Here is a 14,785-nt window from a genome sequence, read left to right as displayed (position 1 = left end):
GGCTGTGGGCGGCCGGCGGCGGCGCCGCGCAGCGGTCGTCGCACGTGGAGGGTGCGGGGTTTGAGCGGGAAGATAAAACGAGAAGAGTTTAAAATTACATTTAAACTGTATGTCCCTAGGCACCTTTCCCTTCTATGTCTGATTTGGCTTCCCGGGTGCAGTGCCTGCTCTTTGCCGGGCTGCAGGCAAAGAGCGCTAAGGAATGAAAGAGGTCACAGCTTCTACAGCCTCTGGGTGCGTGTTTATTGTAAAACACGTCATGGGCATCAGCAGAGCCCTCGGACGTGAGGGCAGCAAGGCCGAGGGCAGCAGGCCTTGCCTGTGGCAGTGTTACACGGGAGCTGGACACCTGGATACTCGGGTGAAGGAGTAAAGACTTCCAGGAATGCCTATGAAGACCAGTTGGGGAAATGCAGCTCACAAGTCAGCCAAATGTACCATGCTAGGGGTGAAATGAGGTATGACAGTTTTTTACCCTCCTGTTAAGCCACTTGGTATTCCACAGAATAAAATGTACCTCAGACTGCCCCTTTGGCATATAATATCCTTTTTCTCATGTTAACCTAGCACGTTCTACGCAGGTATCAATACTCTTTCCTTGGGGAACAGCCTTACTAGCACATGTGTGATTAGAGTTCCAACTACAGTAGTAATTTGTGTGTAGTCTTCACACTCGTGAGAGGGGGGGCTTTGTGCCCAAGAAGTTGCTTGTTGTTGATTATATTACCTGGTTAAATGAAAAATACTGTGTGTCTGAAGGCTGCTTGTCGATGTCATGTTCAGGTGCAGAGATGCTTGCATTGGATTGCTTCTTTTTGGTTTCCAAGTTGATTTCCTATCTATGCTTGCAAGTTTTCAGCACCTCAAAGGTAACTTCTACAAGTAAGAAATGAGAGTCTCATACATGTTTATGTAAAGGCTTTTAAAGTCACTGAAAGCACGAGCAGTTGGTAAAGGTTGGTGTGTACGATGTCCCAGTGAATGACCCTGGAGCTGGTGGATGACTGCAGGTGTCTTCCACAGATACTTTGGATCCAGAACTCTGCCTCTTCTCACCAAAATGCTTTGGATTTCTGTCTGTGTGCCTAAGAGATGGCACTATCTCATATTGTTATTTGTGAAGGTGAGTAATTACACTTACCATGTAAAATGAAAACAATAGTAATGAATTTTAGGAAGTTTTGGGAAGTCCCCCATTTCAGACCTTTGGGGGCATTGAGTTTGTCAGCAGAAGCAATACCTGAATCAAGCTGCTGGTCCATTTAAATTCAGAATTTTTGTGTGTGGTTGTGTGTTGCATATGCTACTTTCCTGCGAGTTAGTAGGAAAGTACCTACCCTCTGCAGGGTTCTCTTTTATGCTTCAATTTGCCCAGGAGCTGCTTACCCATGCAGGCATCCTGACATTTTTGCCCAGCTTCCCCTTTGTTGGGATGCATTGCTTCTAAGCTTAGAGGAGGTGATCCTTGACTATTAACCATCTTTCTTGATTGCCTCTTCCCTCTGGGGCTTCATCCTGTGGTACTCTCCCAAGCAGATCCATGAAGAGATGTAAATCCTCGTGCCTGAAGTCAGTGGGAGCCAGCTCGCTGTTCACCCTCCTGGTTGCCCTAAGGATCTTGAACTCTCCCATTTCAGGGTTACTGAAGCCAAAGCTGCCCTTGTGCTTCACATTCCCCAGCAGCCCCTCCTTGTTGGTGAGAACAAGATCCAGCATAGCACCTCTCGTTCTTGGCTCCTCTTTCACTTGGAGGAGGAAGTTGTCATTTTAGCCAATATATTCATGTCTCCAACCCTCTGCGATTCACTTCAAGCCAACTTCAGCAATTTTAGCAAATACAGTTACAGCTGTATTTGACTCTTACCGTTAAAGACTTTTTTTTGCTGGTTCTAAACAGATATTCCTGTCAGGTAAATATTTTAGTAAAAGGAATATGAAAGAGGAGGGAGCAATAACACGAAAGTCAGAACAAAGCATAGAGGAGATGAGTGAAGAAGGAAAAAATGTCTGTCAGCCACTTTAGCATGCTAACTTGCCCTTCAGTGGTTATTTTGAGGATCCGAGTTCTTTTTAGGCTTTGATTATATTGAGAGAAAACCTGCAGGAGTTCAGTTTGTTCTCTTAACTATAACTTTACAACTTTATTTATGACAGGTTCTAATTTTTTGACTGCTTAACTGTGCAACCTTAGTATTTATGGGGTATTTATACATTTTTGTCAAAGTGGGCCTGTATTCACTGATAGACTATGAATATGACCTCACAGTACACAAGCACTTACCTGAGAGGTCAAATAAGGGAGGAAAAGGTAAGAATAAAAAGCATTTGTAAGTGATACAATAACTTCAAAACTGTTAAGAATTATCTAAGGTGGATTATCTAAACTGGATCACTGTTTGTTTTCTTATTTTTAATTAAAAAAAAAGCAATTAAAATTTGTAGTTTAAATTAGCAATTTTTTGTTTAAAATGCATTTATCTTTATCCTATGCTAGATGTGCATTTTGCTATTTGTCCACCAGATGCTGCTATAGCCACAAAAATAAATTCAGATTAAGAAGTTTGGGGCAAAAAAAAGGAGGTAGTTTTATTTTCCTTACAGATGACTTTTACATAATCATGATCCTGGAAAAAATTATACATGTGCTTACATTTTGTATAGGGAATAGTCCTGGTGAGTCCAGTTAAACAGTTCATTTAATGCAAAGTTGATAGTGGTTGCAAGCTTTTTTAGGATGGGACTATATAAATTATGTTTCTGTTTTCTTAAATTGCTGTTCTGTTTCTCTTCTTCAGTTTTATGAAGAGAAAGTAGGAAAGACAGAATGACAGAGACAATAAATATCTCATTTTAATAGAAATGTAGATTTTTTTTCAGGCTCCCATAACGTACGATATATTTTCTTGTCAATGGGTATAATTTTATTTAAAATTCAGGTATCTTAGGTTTCTTCTTAAATTTAGTGACACCAGCAACAAATGGGCATCATTACAGTTTATGCAGAAGATGATAAAGCCTTTTCCTTCAGGGCAAAGTGATGAAATCAATCTGAAAACTGTATCTAAAATGGTACCACTTTAGAAAAGCCATTTAGACTCTAATTTGCCAGTTAGTATTTTTGAAATTAAAACATTTCCAATATGTCTGGGCTGTGGTTGTTTAAAAAAAATATAACAGTTCATTTTCTTTATGGCGTTGGAAATAAATGGAGCCTTTGTGTTTGCAATTCTAGAAAACAAATCACTTTTTTTAATGACTGGATTTTCCTGCCAGCTTGGAATTTGCCGCATGTGCATTTTATTTTGAACGCCTAAAGAGTGAAATAATTTGCCGTCTTTCATGCAGATGGGGCAGATTGGCTGAGGTGTCATTTGCAAAATGTGCACTTTCATCATTCCAGTTTGAAGGGGATCATTACAAAAATGTAATAGAAACTCAGGACTGATGGAAGTGAAGAGATGACATTGAGCATCTGTGGGTATAGTCTAGTGTCATAAGAGCCTGAACTTAAACTTGGGTCCTTTGGAGTTTTCTTCCATCATCTTTAGTTGTGGTAGGAAATATTAAAACACCTCCGCAAAACAGAGAAACTTGAATTAGCTCTCTTGATAGCCAAGTTGACAGATTATATGTTCTTTTTTTCCTCTTTTATTTGTAAGTGTGGGCCCCTTGTGAAATATCAAAGCTCTTGTCTGATGTAACAGCCAAGATCAATATAGTTTTGTTTACTCATTTACAGAAGGAGTGAAATCTGAACCAGAGCAACTATATTTTAATTTTTCCCTAGTGGGACAAATCTGGAATACACATACTCTGGAATGTTGTGGTTGTTTGTCATAATGCTCAGCAGCAGTTGTGCTAGTGTTGAAGCATCCCCAGGACATGATGGTGCATACCACAGTGGCATGACAGATGTAAATAAAAAGCTAATTTGATTCTTAGCATTTTTAATACTGCACGTTGAAAATGATTTTATTATAACTTCCAAATTTTAAATGTGACCACAAATTATCTATATCTCTAAAACCCAAAAATGTGTTAGATTTTTAGCACAGGTAAATAGATATTCTCAAAATTGTATTTCTGCTACTCAGGTTGTGGTTCAGTACTTGGGGTATTTGGGAAATAGGAAGGGTTTCTCAGCCCATCAGGGCAGGATGAAGCCCCAGCTCAGATCCCCCAATCCTCAGCCTCCGTGGTACAGAAATCGTGTGTTGGTTCTGGCTTTTCAGCTTCTTCTGCTTTGCCTGATCACTGCCTCACTTTCCTCTGCTGTCACTTTGTAAAGTTTTGTAGTGAAGTTTTTCTAGCTGGCCAGAGCCTCAGTATCTGCTTCTCCAGACATTGAGAAGATGCTGCTCTACAGTTTGTCAGTGAGCACTCACCAAAATTCCTTTCTGCTGGACACTGAGGGAATGCAAAAAAGACATGAAAAAGTAACTGCAAACGTACAGTGGTTTCATTCAGATGCCAACTCTACAGTGTTTACTTGAACTCAGACCTTCTGGTTTCTACTTGTCATCCCAAGTGAAGTATGTGTAGTTCTTCCAGTTCTGTTATTCTTTTCTACTAAATGCTCTGCATTTTATCCTGATGTATCAGAGAAAATTTTTATATGCATCTAACCACTTTGGCTTGTCTGTTAGTCTGTTTCTTTATCAGTACTGCCTGTAAGCTGGCCGGATTTGTACATTTTTAACAGGCACAATCACAGCAATGATTGAAATCTGGTGAGTTCTGGAACTGTTGTTAGATGTAGGAAAAAGACCTGTAACTTCCCTGATGAGGGGAAGGGTTGCAATATAAATTGCCATCCCACTAGAGATGGGAGAGAACACTCATGCAGAAAGGAGTCTATGAGAAAAAACTCCTAGTAAATCTAGGGCACTAATGAATGGAAAATCAAACTGTGTTACTTCCAGTGCTTAAAAAAGCAACCTATTTCTCTGTACTGTAATTTCATTTTTTATGAGATGGAAATTTGATTCTGTAAGTTGAGCGTGTGATTTTTGACATTTCCTGACAAATAGCTGGCATGTTTGATGCAAATGTAGCTGAAAACTCCTTTCCTTTATTCCCTGATACTGTATGGAATATACAGACTAAAATACAGACTATAAATTAAACAAAACAGGATTTTTGTGGCAAGTTACCTGCTTTGTGATACATGTTCATATGCAGACTTTTCCCTCTCTGGGACACACTCTTTTCTCCAGTGAGCCTTATTTCCCTTGTTACATGTGGTTTAATTTAAATATGATTTCTAACTAGTGCCTTTTAAAATTTTTTTAATGCAGTGTTTAAAAAATGTTTTCTTCCTTTTTTTACTTCGTCTGTGGTTTAGTAAAAAATAAACAGTTAGTTGTGACTATTTGGGCAGGTTGTACTCACTTTCATAGCATTTCTTCTGAGAAGGGACTTACCAAGGATAACCCTCCCCAACCCCACAATAATATGTGGCTTCCTTTTGGGCTAAGTATTTTTCCTACTCTGTTTTCTCTGAGACTATATGTGTGTCCTTTAAAGTTTTGATGGAGATATGGACTGGCAGGAGTTAAAAGAAGAATGAACCTGTGGCAGGGTGTTCATTTTCAGTGCTGTCCTCATGGCCATAAAACTGTACCCTTTCTTTTTGTAAATTATGTTTCCTCTCCCCCAGGATTGCCATATAGTTTCTTTCAGCATGTTTTTCCTAACAGAATTGGAGCATATACCTGCTAAGATGGTTTTGAAGAATTTGAATTTGAAGAGCTATTACAAGTGATTTTCTTCTCTTATCCTCCATAGCTTCTGATTTTGTGTAATTTGTCCCGAATGCGAATGCTCTTCCAGAAAAAGGAAATTTTTAGTAATCTAATGGCAGTTAATATATTGTTAAAAAAGCTTTTTTGTGGGCTTAGGAATTTTGGAGGTGAAAGGGAGACCTGTAGGCCATTGCATATAGAATAGATATAGTAGGTAAAGACAGAAAAAGCTTTTTGCTCTGGAGGCAATTCTGAGCTATTCATTACCCTTTTCCACTCACTTCCTTGTCAATGTGTAAAATCTAAGTTACAATGGATCCACTTGTGGGTTTTCCCCCCGCTCCTGGGCCAAAGATAAAAGGGAAATAAGTACACTTAACTCTTGTTCATTTTTGATGGTCTGACTCAGACTGTCCTACTTGTTTATGCATCCAGAGAACCTCCAAATGTTGACAATATTTATTAGATTATGAGGCAGATAGAGATGAAAGGAACATGTAGAACTTCCTAGTCCTTGCCCTCATCAAGATGATCACAGTATCTTGTAATTTATTTTTTTTTTTAATTTTGCCTATCACATATCTAGTAAGTCTGATTTGTCCAGCTTTTTGTCTTTTACTTTCTAAAAGCAGTACAAGCAGGACAAAACAGGTCTACAATCATCACCTCCTTTTTGACGTAAGGTTTCTAACCTGTAACACAGTATGGAAACTGTTTTAAAATACTGCAGCCAGAGATGGCAGCATTCACCATCCTAATGCTGCTTGACTTTTTCTTCTAAAGCTTCAGTAACTTGAAGAAATTAATGATGTAAAACTTTTAGCTTCCACTGAAAAAATGCAAAGCAACCTAGAATGCCTGTCCCCCATGGATATGAACAGACATAAAACCTGATTCTAAAGGTTTGAATTTTTGAAAGGCAGAACAAAAGAAGAGCACACCTATAGGTCTTTTAAATTCTGCATCTAAAGCCATTGTTGTGAGTTTTGGAGCCTGACTAATAATTTTTGAGTGTTTTGCATTGGCAACATCTGTTGGCTTTTGTCCTGTCACGGTACGTAAGTGAGTGGGAGTTGAAAGTGCTGATCTTTCCATGTTCTGATCCTGGGAGAAAAGGAAAGGGAACGTTCAGTATGCATCACCTGTTTTCAGGCTGTTTTCCCCACAGCATACTGTTGGTGTACATCAGTGCATTAATTTGGCAAAGATAAAAATAGTCTTTTTGCTCTCACAGCTTCATAAAAGTATGTTGTGGCAAGGCATGATCTGGTTTAGATCTTAAAAGGTGCTATCTGTGGGACTGGCTAAGATATTTCAGTGCATCCCAGAGTAATAGGAAATAATCCAGGAAAGATTTCTGACATGTGCAGTAGATTGGATATAATTTATACACTTAACTTCTTAACAGGGTATTGAGCCATATCCTTACTGTTCTTTGGCCTGTCTGGAGGGTGGAATCCCTAGGGGTATATGTGAGGATTTTCTGTAACTGGACCAGAGCACTAGACATGAAATTCTCCCTGACCTGTTCAGGTGTTTAGTCCTGTGATGAATCAAAACTGGTCTCAGTTCTGGTTACATTGGGGTTCAGGGGAAAATTTAAACATTGGTAATGTCCATTGATGCTGTTGCCCTTGTTGTAAATGGCCAAGATCTAGAACAGGTTTCATCACTGCCTGAAGTGCCCAAAACTGCCTTTTCTAGGAGGTACAAAATGTCTAGCTCTGCCAGATCCATGAATGGGACATGCTTTTTTTTCTAGTGGAAAGCCACAAGTAGTCTAGTTAAAAAAAACCAAAAAACCAACCACACAAAAAAATACCCAAAAAACCCCATACTGCCCTGCAATAGTAACAGTCAATCTGTGTACAGTTAGAGGTGTAGGTTATGCACAGCATAGCATTGCACCTCATTTTCCCCTGGAGACAGGGAGAAAAACATACTCCCTCTATCCTGAGCAAGGCAAACAGTCCTCCCCAGCCAGTACAGAGGCCCCCTCATCCGAGGACAGGATACAAGAGGGCTATTGCATCTGGTTGAAGTTAGAGTGAAAACAGAAAAGAGCTATGGTTCGTTCCCCCACCTGCTCCCCACCCCTCCCAGTGTAATGGAGTTTATGGTACATGGTCATATTCTTAAAGCAGAACAAGTTTGTAGCATAAAAATAACGTTTGTACTCCTGTGGTATGAGACAAGGAGTGAGTCCTGCAAGCCAAGCCAGTTAATAACTTTTCAATGTTCTTGTGCTGTGCTGGGGCATTAAAAAGGAGAGAGGATGTTTATGTATAGGTCAGTCTACTTCTCAGGGGCTGGCAGAGTATGTAAAGGACTGTCCCTCTTGGTAGGAGTGTGTAATAGTCAAGATTCACAGCCACATAATATTTTCAAGTATTGTTTAAAACACTGTTCATGCAGTTTACTGCAACAGTCTGGAAAGCTTCAACATCAGTTCAGACTTACTGTATTCCTGTGTTATGCTTGGGTGATGGCCTGAGACAGATTACACACAGGAAGACAACAAACATAAACACTGACCACGTTGTGACCTGACATGGTAAAGGCAATGAGAAACAGAAGCACCCTGTGGAATCAAAATTAGTCCAACGCATGACATCTATTAAAAAGCAAGGGTTTATAGCAGTGTCAGACCCAGCTTGTCCCTCTCCACTCGTGCAGGTAGAGGCTTTGTCCACCAAATGACAATGACAACTCCAAAAACATAAAAACGAAATGAGTCTTCTGCTGTGTAAAACCCCCTTCCTTGCTTTACCCAGAAACTATTCCACCTTTCTTACCTGAGGATCTAGGATTTTTTTCTCCCTCTGCTTCTCAGGGTGTGCATGCTGATAAGAGATGCTAAGAATACTTGCAGGTGATGCCTCTTGTTTCTTCTCTCCTGCATGTGGAGGCATGTGACAACTCCCCCGGCTTGGTGCCAGTGATGTGTATTTTTAAAAGAGCATCTAAAAAGTATTTATGGCTTCAAATGTGATGCTGGATTGAGCAGCAGCCAACCATTTTATTAGTTCTGCTCTCCCCAACAGGTAGATATATAGTAAGACTGGCTATTGAATTTACGCTGTCTGTGTTAATTCTGAATTTGTCTGTATCAGACTTACTGCCGTGACTACAACTTCTAACAGCTTGACACCTGCTTTTGTACCTTACTCTGCTCTTCTCTGGAGTTGATGAACTTGAGAGTAAATTATGTTTAAGCCATGGTAGCTATAGTGTGTTCATGGGAGGGCATGTCAGTGTGAGAGTACAATTCAGATGAAAGTAACCTGGAGGTGCTGGGGTTTCTTAAAGATTAACTGCGAGTCCCTTGAAGAAGGAGGTGCAGCTGGAGAAGGCTGTTTTTTCAAGTGCCTTCTTTGATATTGGCGACAGAGCACTCATTTTATCTGGATGCATAGTGCTGTCCTATGCCTTTACAAAGCATGTCTCTGTAGAAAGGCTGGGGTACAATCCTGGTTGGATTGATGATGTGGTTTTGGCTACTGCTGGGATTGTGGTCTATTCTTGGCATGAGAAAGGCAATGTCATCCTCTAGGCTGATGTCTGAAGGGCAGATCCTTGGTGTTTCTGTTCTCTTCCTCTTGCTGAAGTGCAGTAAGATTCTCTATACAGGCTGCATGCTTTAAGGTGCCTTCATTCATCCCTGAAGCTCACAAATATTTTGCCTTCTATGTCTTCCCATCTCATATAAAGCTATAGACTCTTTATTTTTTTTGTATGTTTTAGAAATTTTTTAAGCATTAATTTGGCAAAGATTTTAAATCTGTTACAGACCTGAGAATGGAATCGGGCATTTCCTCAACTCTGTGCCAGTTTCTGGAGACTATGATGAGTGCATCTAACTCAGAGAAAGATCCCTAGTGCTGGGACCATACAATGCATCAGGCTATTATCTCAAAATAGTTAAATGGTATTGTGAGCTTTTGATTTTTAGAGAGGTTGTGTGTAGAATAGGGTGTGATGGACAAGTGGGGATGGAATCACTGTCAAAATGAATCAGCAGACAGCTCCATCTTGAGGGGAAGATACTGGCAGACTTTAAATGCTGAAGTCAGTAAGCAGCTGGAGAAAAGAGTCATGAGAATAAAAAGGGATGTTTATAGGGCTATTTAGGTTCTAGTGAAGTATCAGTAATTTAACTAGAACATTGCATGGAGAGAATTCAGCCCTTTAATTGTGCCTGTAAAAATGACATGGATCTTGAGGCAAAAGCTTTCAACCTAAAACAGAAACAAGGGAAAGGACAGTGTGTGATTGGGTAAGAATTGCTCATATTTATGATTTTCAGTTAGCTGTGTCCTGTAGATGTATTTTTTCTTAAAGAGAAGTTGTAAAGGCAAGGAATTATTTTCTGAAAGGTTTGAGACTTCATTTGGAAGACTCATTTGTCTATTGTGTAGGTAACTTTCTAGCTTCTCATTCTATGTATCACATCATGACTAACCAGGATAATGCAGACCTGTGGATCAGCCCTATTTGTCTTTTCCTGTATTTCCTTGTCTGCAGAGAGGGGGTATGTAAGCTTGGAAATTCAGATCGAAAACCTATTCTATAGCCTGGTTGGAACACAGCCCTCAACTAAGCACTCAGTATTTCGCCACATGTGGTGCATGCATCTGATAGTTGGCTGATTGGTTTTTACTTCTATCATCTTCCATTACCTCCCTCAGAAGACCAATAAGGGCATTATTCTGTTTTTCTAGTGTTGTGCAAAGCAAAACAATGAATGCTGAATCAATAAAGTAATCCACAGTTTAACTGCTCTAAGGCAAAGAAAAAAGCATTTTAAACCTATAAATTATTTATTTTTATTAAAACATTTTAGTGGCACCATCTTTTTATGTTTTACTTGAAATAACATTTGGATCCCATTTATGTGAAAGGCTTTATTTGAAACTTTTTTCATACTTAATAGATTAGTTTTAGTAGTGAGCCAGTTGGAGTTAATCAATGGAGAACAACTGTACAGAGGTTCTCTAAGCTAGGCTGGATTTGAAGGGTTTAATTTTAATCATAGTCTGAGAGCTACAGCTGCTTCATGTTTGTTTAGTAATAGAGTTGATGAGCAGCTAATTTGAAAGGAAAGCTCAAGCACAGGTGTGAAATTCCTCATGGGTGTAAGAGAACTGGCCTTGAATGTAAGAAGATGGAGCTGAACATATTGCTCTACAGCAAGGCAGAGAGATTCTTGTTTAAATATTTCTAAACTAGCACATGTGACATAAATCATTTGACTCAAACATCCTTCGCCTTTTTATCATCCATTTAAGTGATCATCCAGTATGTCAGAGACCAGGATTTGATACTCTTCTCTATCTGGTTTTGAGTATGTATCTTCAGGTTCCAGGATTTGTGTCCTCGTGAGAACAGTGCTCTGAGCAGGTCTTTAATTTCTTCCATTTGATGCTATTCAGATTGCCAGTAAAAACTAGTAGCAATTTGATTTGAGGAACATCAGTAAATACTGTCCATTCTATATACATATAGAAGATACAGAGATGTGAATCCTTATCTGGTCTAGTTGTCTTCATGCACTTTGTGGGGAGGGAGGATGCAGCTTCTAAAGAAAGGAGTGAAAACATCTCTGGCATTTCCTATTCACCAGGTTACAAGCTCTATGGGCTGTGTGTTTAGTCCTAGCAAACACTACTCTTGTAAAGGTTCTCATTTGTGATCTGTGTCATACTTACTGTGATTACTGTAGTGCTCCTGTAGCAGTTGCTGCAAGTGATGGCTCAAAGATGAGAATATTGACTTTGACAACTGTCTCCTTAGCATCCTGAGTGTACATGCTGCTGAGTTAGGAGAGCTGAGGAGATAGCACGATTTGCTGTTTCCTAAGCCACAAAATTGGTAAGCCATGTAGCAGGTGAAGGGGTTGCCACTCACAGGCACTGCTGTCAGTGTTGAACACTTCTGCAGTTAGTGTTTGGGTGATTTCCCTGGAGCAGGATTCCCTAGGAAGGCAGGGTGTGTGAGACAGGTGTTGTAACACAATTGCTATTGCAATTTTGGAGTTCCTATGTGCAGCCAGTCTCAAAGCTCCAGTTTACAGCAGGCTAACATGGAGGAAAGAGCTGGATTAGATTCAAGAAAATGTCAGGAGAAGTTTAAAATCATCCTAGAAGATTTTGACAGGAGTATATCTATAAAAAAATATAGCTGGTTCTCTAAGTCTGCAATGTAGGGACAAAGTCATGTTGATAAAAGTATTCTTCAAATTCATGTGAAAAGCAGGAAAATACTTAACATATTAGTTATTTTAATGACTGCATTTTCTTGATAAGATCATAAGCAAAAATACTATCCATCGTTACTGTAGTAAAAATTTTCCGTGTGCTCCAAAACAATGGGCTCAGTCTTGAAGGTTCAACGCAGTCACCAGACTACTGGGGGGATAAAAAAAATCAAATCTTTGGCTTCTTTGAATTAATTAAAAAATTAAGTTGTTCAAATAGTTTATTATTAGTGAGGAATGTTAGTGTATTTCTGTTAGGTAATTGGATGTTAGTGTACATGTTACTGCAGAGAGTACATGAAAGGAAGATATATAGAAATGCACAGATATTTTGAGACTATGCAAGTCAGTGACGATGTGAGGCAATGATGCAAAATGTCTCAAATTTAGTCTACTGTGGAGTAATCAGATTCACTGTATTTTCCAGTGCAAAGTAATGCAAATCCTTTTGGGGTTCATTGGACATTATTATTAACTGTATTTGAAATAAATATCAATGAGGAGAGAGACATACTTTTTCAGTTATAGGAACCTGAGTTGCTGCTGCTGCTAATTGACCCAGTTAAAAATACTTTCCTGCTCGGTAAGAGGAGATTCTATGATCTGAAACATGTTTAGATACTTTTATAGCTGTGGATTACTAAGGCAAATCATGAATTCTATACTGCCTTAATATTGTCCAATTCTGATGGAAGAGGGAATTCTTTTTCTGGTTGTCATGGTTATTGTACTGTGACAAAATTGATTTCATTTTACAGAATTTTCTTCACTTTACAAAAAAGGAGAAACTGATTTTGCTGATATTTTAGTTTTGTAATGCCCATCTTTCTTAGAGAAAACCACTGTGTTGTGGAAGGCTTTGGATGCAGTAGTATGAATAACATCCTGTGCCTGGAAGGCATTGCGAGCCACCGGAATCAATCCAAGAACCTTATCAAGTACAAGTAAAGAATAAAATGAAACCCATTTATCTGAACCAGCAGTACAAATGGACACTGAGTTTAACCCTGTCTATGCCAGCACAGCAGCAGGAGAAAGTTTAGGCTTCTTGCCTTCTCGTTTCTCTTGTATTCTGTGTGATGCTAGGCTTTCATGGAGGGAAGAGGTGTGCATCTCTGTGCACAGACATGCATGTAGATGAAGTGTACAAGCCATCTTCTGTTTCAGATAGAAAAATCAAAACTTAGTTTTAATTAAGGTTGAAAAAACTAATACACCAACATGAAAAAAGGCTGTTTTTCATGTGATTTCTGACTCCTAATATAAAAATCAAAACCCAGTCTCTGACACAGTCTTAAATAACCCTGACTGTATTACTTGCTTTACAATAAGAAGGACTGGATGGAGCTTGTGTGTTTTGAAGGAATATCTGAAAAGCAGTTTTCCCTTCAAATGTGATGTTAGATTTAGCAGCAGTCATCCATTTGATCAGTTCTTCTCTTCCAACAGGCAGGTACCTACTAAGACAATATTGAATTTACATTATTTTTGTTCTCTCTTTGTCTGTAGCAGGCTTACTGCTATGACTGCATCTTCTAACAGGTTGATAGTCTTGAGTATTTGCCTGCTTTTGTCTTACTCTCCTCGTGTCTGAAGCTGATAAAATTGAGAGTAAGAGAAGTTAGTTTGGATATGACTTGCAGTCACTGTGCTTTCATAAAGCCCCAAATGTACAGATAGGTTTTTAGATACAGCACAGATGTTTCTCGCTGTGCTATTGGTAGACTAGTTTGGCTAGAGGCTCCAGAATCTGGGAATTTTTTCAGCTATGATTAATATAAAATTAATAAAATTAGTTTCATATTAACTTTTATTAGTACTTGCAGTCTAGGATCATTTTGCTACCTGATAGCACTGCAAGAAGAAGAGATTTTTATTTTAACTTTTGTTGAGTAAGAGTCCACTGTGGCCCTGGCAACTGCTTTAACTCACGCTTCTTGAGCATGCAGGTTAGACTCAAGGGATTGGATCTCAGGAGATCCTTTCAGAACTTAATGAATCTTGGACTTTAAAACAAGAGGCCAGAGAAAGTAACTGTGGATTATGTTATCATGAGTAAATTTATTTTAACTTAAATCATAAAATAATATTGATTTTATCAATTAAAGGAAAGAAAATGTGGTACATTCAGCTGTAGAATCGTAGAATCATTGAGGCTGGGAAAGACCCTTCAGCTCATCAAAAGAAACCATAAACCTAATTCTGTCAAGTTTCCTAAAAAACCACAAGTGCCATATCTACCTAAATACGTCTGGGAATTGTGACACAACCACTTCTCTGGGCAGCCCATTTCAATTCTCAGTAATACTTTCAGTGAATTTTTTCCTAATATCCAGTCTAAACCTCCTGGCACAGCTTTCTATTGTCCTCTCACCCAATACTTGGGAAAAGAGGCTGTCGCCCACCTTGTTACAACCTCCTTTTAAGTAGTTGTGGGGAGCACTAAAGTTCTGCTCAGCCTCCTTTTGTTCAGACTAAACAACTCCAGAGCTCAGGAACTTGAATGAGAACTTAGGAGAATGTATAGGTATTTATCTGGATGAAGCACCTTGGAGAGAATTTAGAAATTAAATAGCAGTGCCTGCAAATGTACATGAAATGTAATTAAGGTAAGTGGAAATCAGAAAAAAAGCTCACATCTTTTAGAATAGAGTTTGACAAGTTTTTAGGAGGCATTCCTGGTATGCCCATGGTGTCAAGGGAATGAACTTAATTACTTTGGGTAAGTCTTTACCCATTTATGTTCACATATATGATTCTGATGAGAATATTGGTAGAGAAATAT

General features: G+C 39.0%; 1 long non-coding RNA gene across 1 annotated transcript in view; it reads left to right on the top strand.

Annotated features, from left to right (window-relative positions):
- The first annotated feature begins 119 nt into the window (after positions 1-119).
- LOC116996724 overlaps positions 120-14,785 on the top strand; it is a 190,253-nt gene continuing 175,587 nt past the window's right edge. The window contains exon 1 of the long non-coding RNA XR_004418012.1: positions 120-458. This is a non-coding gene — a long non-coding RNA (uncharacterized LOC116996724). The remainder of the gene's footprint in view (positions 459-14,785) is intronic.

Source organism: Catharus ustulatus, chromosome 5, assembly GCF_009819885.2.
Source record: "Catharus ustulatus isolate bCatUst1 chromosome 5, bCatUst1.pri.v2, whole genome shotgun sequence".
NCBI classification, from domain to species: domain Eukaryota; kingdom Metazoa; phylum Chordata; class Aves; order Passeriformes; family Turdidae; genus Catharus; species Catharus ustulatus.
The sequence above is the reverse complement of the archived record's forward strand: the minus strand, read 5'-3'. Positions and strand labels throughout refer to the sequence as shown.